Source organism: Anser anser (genome assembly GCF_964211835.1).
Source record: "Anser anser genome assembly, chromosome: 7".
NCBI classification, from domain to species: Eukaryota; Metazoa; Chordata; class Aves; order Anseriformes; family Anatidae; genus Anser; species Anser anser.
Window position 1 is genome coordinate 37,935,038 of NC_139727.1, and position 9,570 is coordinate 37,944,607.

Genomic DNA, 9,570 nt, shown 5'->3' on the forward strand with positions numbered 1-9,570 from the left:
TCGTTGCACAGTCTGTCTCACCCTGCTTTAAATAATACCCAGAGGTACAGTTAAATAACATCAGCAGGTACATTTTCAATTTGTACATTTATTGTGTTACAAATTCAGAAAAACTCCTTGCAGCCTGGCATCTCCACAGAGCCAAGCTCGGGCTCATCTCCTCTCTCGGGCAGTGCCTTGACTCCTGCAGCAAGGCCGGAGGGGCTCAGCTCTGGGCAGCTCGCTGCCCTTCCTCAAAACGTCCTGTCCAGCTTCTCACTCCTCCACGTCACCAGTAAATATTTTTATTTACAAGGTGAAAACCTCCAATAAATGCGAAATATCCCATTCAGGGCGTGACAGTCAAGTCTTTGCTCTCCGAAAACCGCCTGAGGACTGTGCATGGCGAGGAACAAGCTGCCCCAGGTTCCCCAGCCTCGGAGCAAAGGGGCGGCAGCGCTCCCCTGCCTCGCCCCGTGCCCCTGGCTCAGCGGGGTCTCCGCCAGCTCTCGGGACCCCGGTCCTCAACCACGGGTCCAAAACGCCAGAAATCAGCAAACGCAGGACCACGAGCAGCCCTCCTCTGCCAGCTGCCTGTACCCAGACCCATCTTTTCCAGGGCTAACGAGACAACGATGCGCGGTCGCCATTAATTAACAGGTAAAAGACTCGCCTGCCCTCCGCGTTTCTAACCGCCGGTAGAGCAGAGGGGGAAGCAGCGACTGGTGGTGTTTAAGATGTCAGGAGCTCCCTAGGTCCGCGCAGCTCCGTGATCCACATCACCTCTGTGCTTACGATTAACAGCTCACCGCCGGAGCCCGCGGCTCACCACGAGCAGCGAATCCACCCTGCAGCCACCCAGCCTGCTCCGAGGGGACCCGCACAACGGAGAGCCGCGGACGTGCCAGGGTGCAGCCCACGGCCGCGAACGAATTGCTAAGTGAATAAAAAATCAGAGCGGCCGGAGCCCAAAGCCAGGCACCCAAACACCCGCCGGGGGGGGAGCCCCAAGTCCCAGCACACGCCCAGACCCACAGAGCTGGGATCGCATCCCCACGTGTGATCTCACCAAAAAAATAGGAACGATTAACAAAAATTAAACACTGTCAAGTTCGGTAAGGAACCATCAGTTTTATTGCCCCCCTGCTCTTACGGGATAGGAGTGGCAGGGGAAAGACTCCCTTACAAACGGAGAGAAAGGACGGGGTGGGGGGGCCTTGCCTCAGCATCTCAGCTCCACGGATGTGGTGTTGCGGTGACTTTGCCTCCTCCTCCCCGGCGACTGAAAAGGAAAAGAGAGCAGAATTAGGCACTGCCAACAGCGAGTGGCAGGAGAGGGCTGCAAACCGGGGGGCTGGGGGGCTCCAGGCGAGAGGTGGCAACTGGACATGCGGGGGGGACGAGACCTCATGCACGGCAGGAGGCAAAACCCAGAAGGGCCCAACTCCCGCACACGGGCTCTTCAGCGCCGTGTGGCACAGAAATTTTTGGGGGGGGACCAGCGAAACGCCTTCGGAGGGACAGTCCCCAGCTGGCAAGCTGGCACAGACCTGCTCGGCCGTGGCAAGCGCCCCGTGGCCACCCGGGTCCACGCCACCCTGGTAGGAGATGCTGGCAGTACTTCTGCGTGGAGCCACGTGGGCCACTTGGACGTACCCTAAAGGCTGCTTTTAGCCAGAGAAATGGCCGTAAAGATGGCACGTTGTCCTGGAGCAAACCCGCAGCCGTTGCCTAACGCCTTACTTGGGGACTGGGGCTTATTTTGAGCAAGCCCAGGGAGCCGGACCGAGGTGGTCTCTGCAGAAGGGCAGCTGAAGCAGGACCAGCCCGCTGGTGCAAAGAACCAGCTCACCTCTGCAATTTTACTTTATTTTCCCAATTGTGAGATTTATTACAAGAATTTGCAACGGTCGGGGAGACACTGTGAGTGTTGGCCACGCTCCCAAAAGCTGAGGAATTGCTGAATTGAGGATTGCTTTGGCTGCTTAACCCTAACAACCAGGGGTGCTGAACAAGCCAGCAGAGCCCAGGTTTACTTTTAATTACCGCCCGCAGTAAGCTGCTCCGGTAAACGGGCACAAAAAGCACTTCTTGTTTCTTCCTCGTACTGTTTGCCCCTATACAACCCATACGTCTGGGACAGAGGTGCTAAGCAGGGTCCCACCGTGCCATTTTTACAGAGCCACTTCTCAAACATAAACGATATCAGACAGCATGAAAGCCCGCCCCAGTACCTACCTCCGAGCACGACGTCCGCCTGCTCACGGCCAGGGCGAGCGGCGCTTCTCGGGCAGCCCAGCCGTGCTGGCTGCAGAGCTCCTGGTCCCTACAAGAGGCACGTCCTGCACGGCAAAGCGAGGGCGGTGACGGCACCGCCACGCTCCCAGCGCCTCGGGGACAGCCGGAGAGCCCCGCACGGCGCAGGTACCCGTGAGGCCTGGGACACGTCGCCCCGAAATGCAGGGGACCCTGCTCAGCACCAGGAGAAGGCCACCGTCGGTCCCGGGTTTGGATACGGTTAGCAGGTCGGGGCTCTGCCTTTTCTGAGGCTGAGCTGGAGGATTGGTGGTGGTTGACGGCCCCTGAAGGACCAGGGGACAGAAGTGGCTGGATTTAAAGCAGGGAAATACTGGATGTACACAAGGATGGGGGGAGAACGGCCAGATCTGCCTTTATTGATCCTCCGAACGACCAAAGGGCACATTTTGATGCTGCTCGCCCATGCACTGCCATCGACATTTCCTCGGCAGGGTACAGCAGCGGTGCATCCCCAAAGGGAAGGGGCCGGGAAACCTTCACCCCCGTGCCACCGCCGCCACCTCCGTCGCTCCAACCCGCTAGAAACGCATTTCCCGGCCCTGCCTCTTGCACAGATCTCCTTAACGAAAGAGGAGCCAAACATCTGCGCGGTGTCTGACTTAGCGTGGATTTGGCAGGCCGAGCAGCAAACTCGCGCCGCCCTGCAGCCTCCGCATTTCTTGTTTTCCTCGGGTTCATCCAACACCCAGCAATCTGTTACCCGAAGACGGCTCCTACGTGCGCAGGCTGCCAAGGAGCCCACCCCGAGGACACCCAGCAGCACCTCCGCTGCTGTGCCCAGCGGGAAGAAGCGGGCTCAGGCAGCCTCCTGCCTCGGGGCCAGGCTCTGGCAGCGTTACCCCTACCCGTGGGCAGAGCCGTGGGCACGGGGCGTCCCCGTTTCTGGGGGAAATCGGGTGCTTCCCGCCGCTGCGCGGTGCGGAGCCCCACAAAGTCACCGCCAGCACCAAGGCGCGGGCAGGACGGTTTCATCTGGTGACGGGGAACGTTGCAGGATGCTTCCCCTTCCCTCAAAAGAAGCCCTTCCCTTCGAGGAAGAAGTCAAAGCGAACACCCGCTCGTCGCGTTTCCCCGTTTCAATCAGAGCCGGGCAGCACCCGAGCGCGCTCGGCAACATTTCCACGGAGCCATTCACGGAGAGCTCGGCCTTAGGTTTCAGCCGGTGTTTTTAATATCTCCGGGAGACGTTCGCGGAGCTGGAACAATACCCAATCTGTTGCTCTAACACGCTCCCCGTTCCCGTAAGGTGTCAGCAGCACGTATAGCCCACACCTCGGGTAGTTTTGGCTCCTCGAGCGGCTCCCCAAGGGCCGGAGCGGGGAACATTTCCCCGCCGCCGCATGCACGCTCGTGGCCCCCCCCCAGGAGCTGCTGCCAGCGTGGGCACGGCTTTTTCGGGGGCAGCTGCCCAAAAGCAGCGTGCCCTTACACCCCTCGGTCCCCTGGAGAAGCAAAACCCACAGAGGAGAATTTTCCCACTGGCAGGAAGAGGGATGAGCCCTGCTACCGCCTGGCACCCGTAAAAGCCCTCATTTCTAGAGCCCTGCCTCTGAGACGGGAGAAAAAAAAAAATAATCCAGCAGTAAATGGAAACGCAAACCTGGTTTTATTTCAGCTGGCACCGACGGCATCCTGCTCGGCCTTCCTCGAGCTCCCCAGCGGGACGGGGCATGACCGCTCCCCTCCCACCGGGTGCCAAGCCGTTTACGGCAGCGTGAACATGCTGTGAAGGGGAAAAAAAACTCTGCAACTTTCCCCACTGAAGTCTCCCAACACCTGGATCCTCTCCTCACGTCCCTCCTCCCTTTTGGGGAAGAGGCTTACTCCAGACCTCGGCATCCGTAGGAGCAGGAACAGGAGCAGAGGCGCACAGGGAAAAAAAAATCTGTGGTTAGCAGAGGTGTGGAAAAGGAGATACGGGGGCTTTCAGAGGCACCAGGAACAAGAAAACGCCCCGCTCGCAGCGCTGCTGGGCAGCGAGAGCGACAGGCAGGGCACCGGGAACGATGTGGAACGGGGAGAGCCGGTCAGCACGTACTTAGGTGCTGCACTAAGGAGAAAGCCAAACGCCGGTCGTGGCTGTCGCCAGGAGAAACCTGGGGTGACACTGAGCAGCTGGCGCTAAGCGCAGACCTTTCTTCACCCCCGGCTCCAAATAACTCACACCCTAAGCCCTCGCAGGACCGTGCCGGAGAGCCTCCCGCGCCACGACCGCCGGCAGCAGCAGCACCAGGCCCCGTGCGGCTGCACGCGCGGGTGACCCCGTTCCCAGCCGAAGCCGTCAGGAACTGCAAATCTTCATCCACCACGAGCGGTGCCAGCCGCTGCCGCGTCTCGCTTACGGCACAGCTGACCGGGGTGATCTCCCCTCTGAGCTACCAAAAGCAAAGGGAGGTGTTTTTAACGCTTTCCGTAGCTCCGTGATTGTAACGGATATTCAGCTTTCCCAGGCGGCAGTAGCTCTCGGCACCCGTTTAACAGAATTACAGCTTGTCCTTCCAAAAATATCATACGGGGTTCATCTGTAACAGCTGGGACCAAACCTGCATGCCACAACGGGGTCAGCGATACGTCCCCGACGTTGTTTTATGGCGGCCGCCACTGCCACCCAGCACACCACGAGGCTCTTTGCAGTAATATTGCGGTCAGCGCGCCAACGGCAGCCGCAGGACATCCACCTGCTGTGGCTTTCCCCCTCCACCTGGAACGAGGAATTGCTACAGCCGCCTGTCCTGCCCGCGCTGCCCGTCTGTCCCGTGCTGTCTGTCCATCCCAAGCAAAGACAAGGCTAGTCATCCTCCTTAATGCAGTTTTACTCCCCCGGTGTCTCCCGGCGGGGGAGAAGCCCAGGGATTTGGTGCTTTAACGTCTCCCCGAGGTGCTGCGCACCAAGCCCTGCCTCTGCTCCGCCATCCTGAGGCTTCTGCTGCACCCTCGCTCGGGCTGGCCCCGAGCAGAGGCAGGGGCAGGTTTCCCAGCTGCACGGTCTGCCAGGTTTCCTTCCTTACAGACCCTCGGAGCCGTGCCGACACACGAGCGCAGAGCAGCCACGGAGTCAAACCCTCCCCTCGCTCCGCTCCCGTACCTATCCATGAATATCGGGAACGACACAGCCCAGGGGATGCTTCAAACGGGCCGCGGAGGAGCGATACCGACGCTGCTGCATTTAATCCTCTGAAAGCAACAGCCACCACCGAGCCTGCCTCGGGCTTTGTATTATTTGTGGAGCAGGGGGGTAGGGAACCCAGACCCTTCACCGGCACGTGTTTTTGGCACTTGCTCTCCCATTTCTTAAGCTTTACTTCAAATACAGTGATTAGGGAGCCGAACTGCCGTGGGTACCGGTGCATCCGCCCGTCCCGGGACCCGCACCCCGCAGCTGCACATCTCCGAAGCCCGCAGGAGCTCCTCACACACCAGCTCGCACGCACCCAGCGCACCTCACGGCAGGTGCAGGACGTACAGCACCGGATGAACCTACCCCACCGGACGCTGCAAGCTCCACAGCTCACGGATCAGCCACCCGGAGCCTGGAGAAACTCTGCCTGCATTAACTGCAGTTACCTTTGTTAATTCCCAACACCCGCTTCGCCTGCCCGTGAGCGAAGATTTAGGCAGCCCCCGCTCGCACCAGCTTGGCGGGGCTCCAGGCACAGGCCCCTAGCCTGGGAACTCGGTTTCCCTGAAGGCAGCCAGCTCGTAAAAGTTTGGAAAACCACAGCAGCCCGCGGCTCTGCCCCCTGGCTCGCTCATGTCGTGCGCTGCTGGCCCTGCGACTGTGGGCTCGCAGCGTGACCTCGGAGAAGCGAAGTCCTCGCTCATAAATACGGCGCGGCTGCTGCTACCAAGGCAGCTGGAGCACAGAATGAGAGATTTAGGGCTCAAGCCTGCTCCTCTGCAACCGGCACCCCCCAGATAACGTGCCGCGGGGCGGAGGAGTTGTTCCCCCAAGCGCGGTGGGGGCAGACCCGCCTGGGGGCTGCCCCCCATCACCACTGGCCCCGGGCTCCGCGGCACAGCCCGGCACAACAGGGAGGTTCGGGAGCCACGGGTGCACCCAGCGACTTGTCGGGAGGCGGAGGAAAAGGGTGAAAACCAGTGCAGGTGGGGAGTTTAGGTGTCTCTGCAACACCCGATAGCCATCGCTCCGCCCGCAGCACTCGCAGCGCACGGGTCACCGCAGCGCTCCATCTTGTAAGCGTGCGACGAAGCGGGGCTTTGGATGAGCCCTCGCTCCCGAGGCTGGAAATCACCCGACTCTGGGGGGAGGTTTGGGCAGCACCTCACCTTCCTCCCCATGCCAGCTGGGCGGCCACGCCAGAGCCCCCCCAAACGGGGTGGCAAGGAGGGGGTCCCACGGGGCGGCCGCTCATCGGTCCCCGCCAAACGAGCTGCCTACCGACCAGCGGAGGAGCAGCAGGGCCGAAAACCCCCTTCTCTTCGCCCCGTTAGTTTAAATTTAGCTTGAGGAGCAGGCAGGCAGCCCCGGCGGTGGGGATGCCAGTGCCACAAACAGCCCCAAAGCAGTGACCGCGGCCCCGACCCGCAGCATCGCAGCTGGCGCGTGTGGGACCCGCGGCAGGCGCGGCCCCCCCGCCTGTTTGCCTGCCGCTTCCCCACGCCGGCAGGCTTGCTTCCTCTTCCTCCACCTCCCTCTTTCGGGAGGGAAAGGAGCGAAAAGAAGCGTGATTAACTCAGCCGCAGGCGGCTTGGCCGAGGAGCGAGGCAGGAGCACCTACGTACACCCCACGAGAGCGGCGGGGTGAGCGCGGGGCCGGGGAGGAGGCTGGGCTGTGCCGGGGCTGCGAGCGTCCCGGCACCTCCGCCTGCTCCAGCCCCGCTGCTCCAGCGCCTGCCGTGCCCCAGCTCGTGGGGACCAGACCCGGCAAAGCGCTCCCGCGAGCCGTGTGACACCACGGGGGGACGGGAACACAGCCCGGATCGCGCCTTTCGGCCCGGGGTGTCCTCTTCTTTACCCGATTTTTTACACGGACAGTGCAAAGCACGTCCGTCCCGACGGGGACGGACAAAAACAGAAGCTCTGTACGTTACGAGAAGGGAAAATAGAACAGCCTCACGCCACACAACTGGCGCTTGAGAAATCAGAAGTGGACCGGCAGCCATAAAACGGACAAACTGCACAAACCCCCCCTCGTCCCCACTCCATCACCTCCCCTACCCACCCCCAGCACGGGTTCTACGCCGAAACACAGGGGTTTGGGCAAAAAGCTGCACGCCTCGTTCTGCCAGCACGCCTGCTGAAAGTGAAACAAGCCTTTGATACTAGCAGGAATTAATTGCACATAATTAACTGCAGCAGATTTGGGGATTTATGTTGGTATACGTTCACCTATTTGCATGCGTGCATATTTACGCACACCTATTTATTAATTCATGCATCCAGAGTTGAAAGCCAGCCTAAATCAATGCCGGATCTGTCTCGCAGTCTGCTTGATCTCCACGTACAAGACTCTGCATCCCGTCCGCAGCAACGCGTTATGCCCTGCGCTGATTTACCCCGCTCCTACACGCGAAGGCAAACTTTTGGAGCCGGCAGGCTGAGCTCTCGCTGCTCGCCCTCCCAGCGGGCGGCCGCCCGCTGCAACAGGAGCCGGAGCCGCTCGCCGAGACCTTGGCCACGTGCGGCGCTCCCCGAGCCGTCCGTCCGTCCGTCCATCCCTCCCTCCCTCCTCCGGGTCGATCCTGGAAGCACAGAGCCTGGACGCGGGGACCGAAGACCAAACGGCGGCCGGGCTGCGCGGGCCCCGCGGCGTGACACGGCCCCGGCCCTCCCGGGGAGGTGAGAAGGGCGCAGTCCCGCGGCCGACGGCTTCGGCTGGTTTCCTCTCGCCGCTTTTTCTCGCCGTCTTCCTCCTCGCTCTTGCCAAGCCTCGGTGCGTGTCCTAAGCGGCGTCGCGGGCTGGCCGAGGGGACCGTGCGTGACGCCGGGGGTGCTCAGCTGCCTCCGAGATGCCGGCGCCGCGCAGCCCACGGGATGCCGAGCAGGGCCGGGGCCGCCGGCGCGCGTGGGCAACGAGGAGCCGCAGCAGGGATGCTCCTGAGCCTGCGGTGCCTCCGCAGCCTGCTTGCGAGCTGGGGCCACCTCGGCAGCCCGTGGTGGGGAGCTTTACGCCGTGGCCGTCCACCCTGGCATCGCTCGGGGGACCCGAGGGGAAGGCAGCACGCACCGCTGCGGCCGGGGATCTCGTGGTGCCCGGCCGGGGATCTCGTGGTGCCCGGCCACCTGCACGCCGGGCCCGCTGTCGGGGCGCAGCTCCTGGCTAAGGGCTGAGCGCCCCGGCTGCCCAGCGCCGGGGGACCGGGGCTGTGCGGCTGCAGGATGGGTGCCCGCAGGCCTTACGGAGCGAGCCGAGTCCTGGGGGGGGGGATCCTGGGGGGCCCGGGGAGCCGGGGTGGGGGTCCCTGGGGTGCCGGAGCGGGGGTCCCGGAGCTTCGCCACCCGCCGAGGGGGACACACACGTGGTGGGGCGGGCGGAGGGGGGGTTAATGAACAACCTTAATTAATTGAGGCGGGCGTGGGGAGCCGCAGAAGCCGGCCCTGCACACGCGGGGCTTACGAAGCCCCCCCCGGGCATCCCCAGCGCCGCGCCGCGGCCCCCGCCCGGCCGTGCCCCCGCCCTCCCTCGGGAGCCGAGGCTGCGGGCAGGGTCCCCCCGTGTCCCCCCCGGTCCCCTCGGTGTCCCCACGGTCCCCTCCAGGTGTCCCCCCCCCCCGCCGCCGCCGCCCTTTGTGCGCCCCCCGGCCCGGCCCGGCTCTTACCGTGGCGGCGGCGCGGCCCGGCCGGGCCGGCTGTGGGCGCCGCTCCGAGCCGCGCTCCCTCCTGGCGGGGAGAGGAGGAGGAGGAGGAGGAGGAGGAGGAGGAGGAGGAGGAGGAGGGAGGAAATGCGCTTGTCACTTCCTGAGCGGGGCCCGGCGCCGGCCGCCCAGGCAGGGCCCTGCCCGCACCTTGCGGGGGGCTCCGCGCCCGCCGCCCCCCGCTGCGGAGCCCGGGCCCGGGGCCATCCCCCGGGGGGGGGGGGGGGGGGGGGGGAGCGGGCACAGCTCGGGCCCCGACCGCCCCGGGAGCCCCGCACCGGCCCCGGCTGCCCCGGAGGCGGCCGAGGCTGCCTCCTGCTGGCGCCGCTCCTCCTCGGGGGAGAGGCGCTGGACAGCGCAGGGCCGGCGGAAAGCCGGGCTCACAGGGCTGCGGCCATCGGCAGCCCGCTGGGACGGGTCTGCCCGGCCTGGCCTGGCTCGGTTCGGTTTGTTTTG

General features: G+C 63.6%; 1 protein-coding gene across 3 annotated transcripts in view; it reads right to left on the reverse strand.

Moving 5' to 3' along the window:
• The window catches only part of FAM53B (family with sequence similarity 53 member B), a 45,388-nt gene extending 36,057 nt beyond the window's left edge, over positions 1-9,331 (reverse strand). The window contains exons 1-2 of one of the 3 annotated variants that reach the window (XM_083844576.1): positions 9,079-9,331; positions 1,201-1,261 (exon numbers count right to left, since the gene is read on the reverse strand). The gene's annotated coding sequence lies outside the window, so the exon portion shown is untranslated. Of the gene's footprint in view, positions 1-1,200; positions 8,219-9,078 lie in introns of all 3 variants that reach the window. The other 2 variants (XM_083844575.1, XM_083844574.1) reach the window with 2 other exon arrangements.
• Between the last annotated feature and the right edge of the window lie 239 nt (positions 9,332-9,570).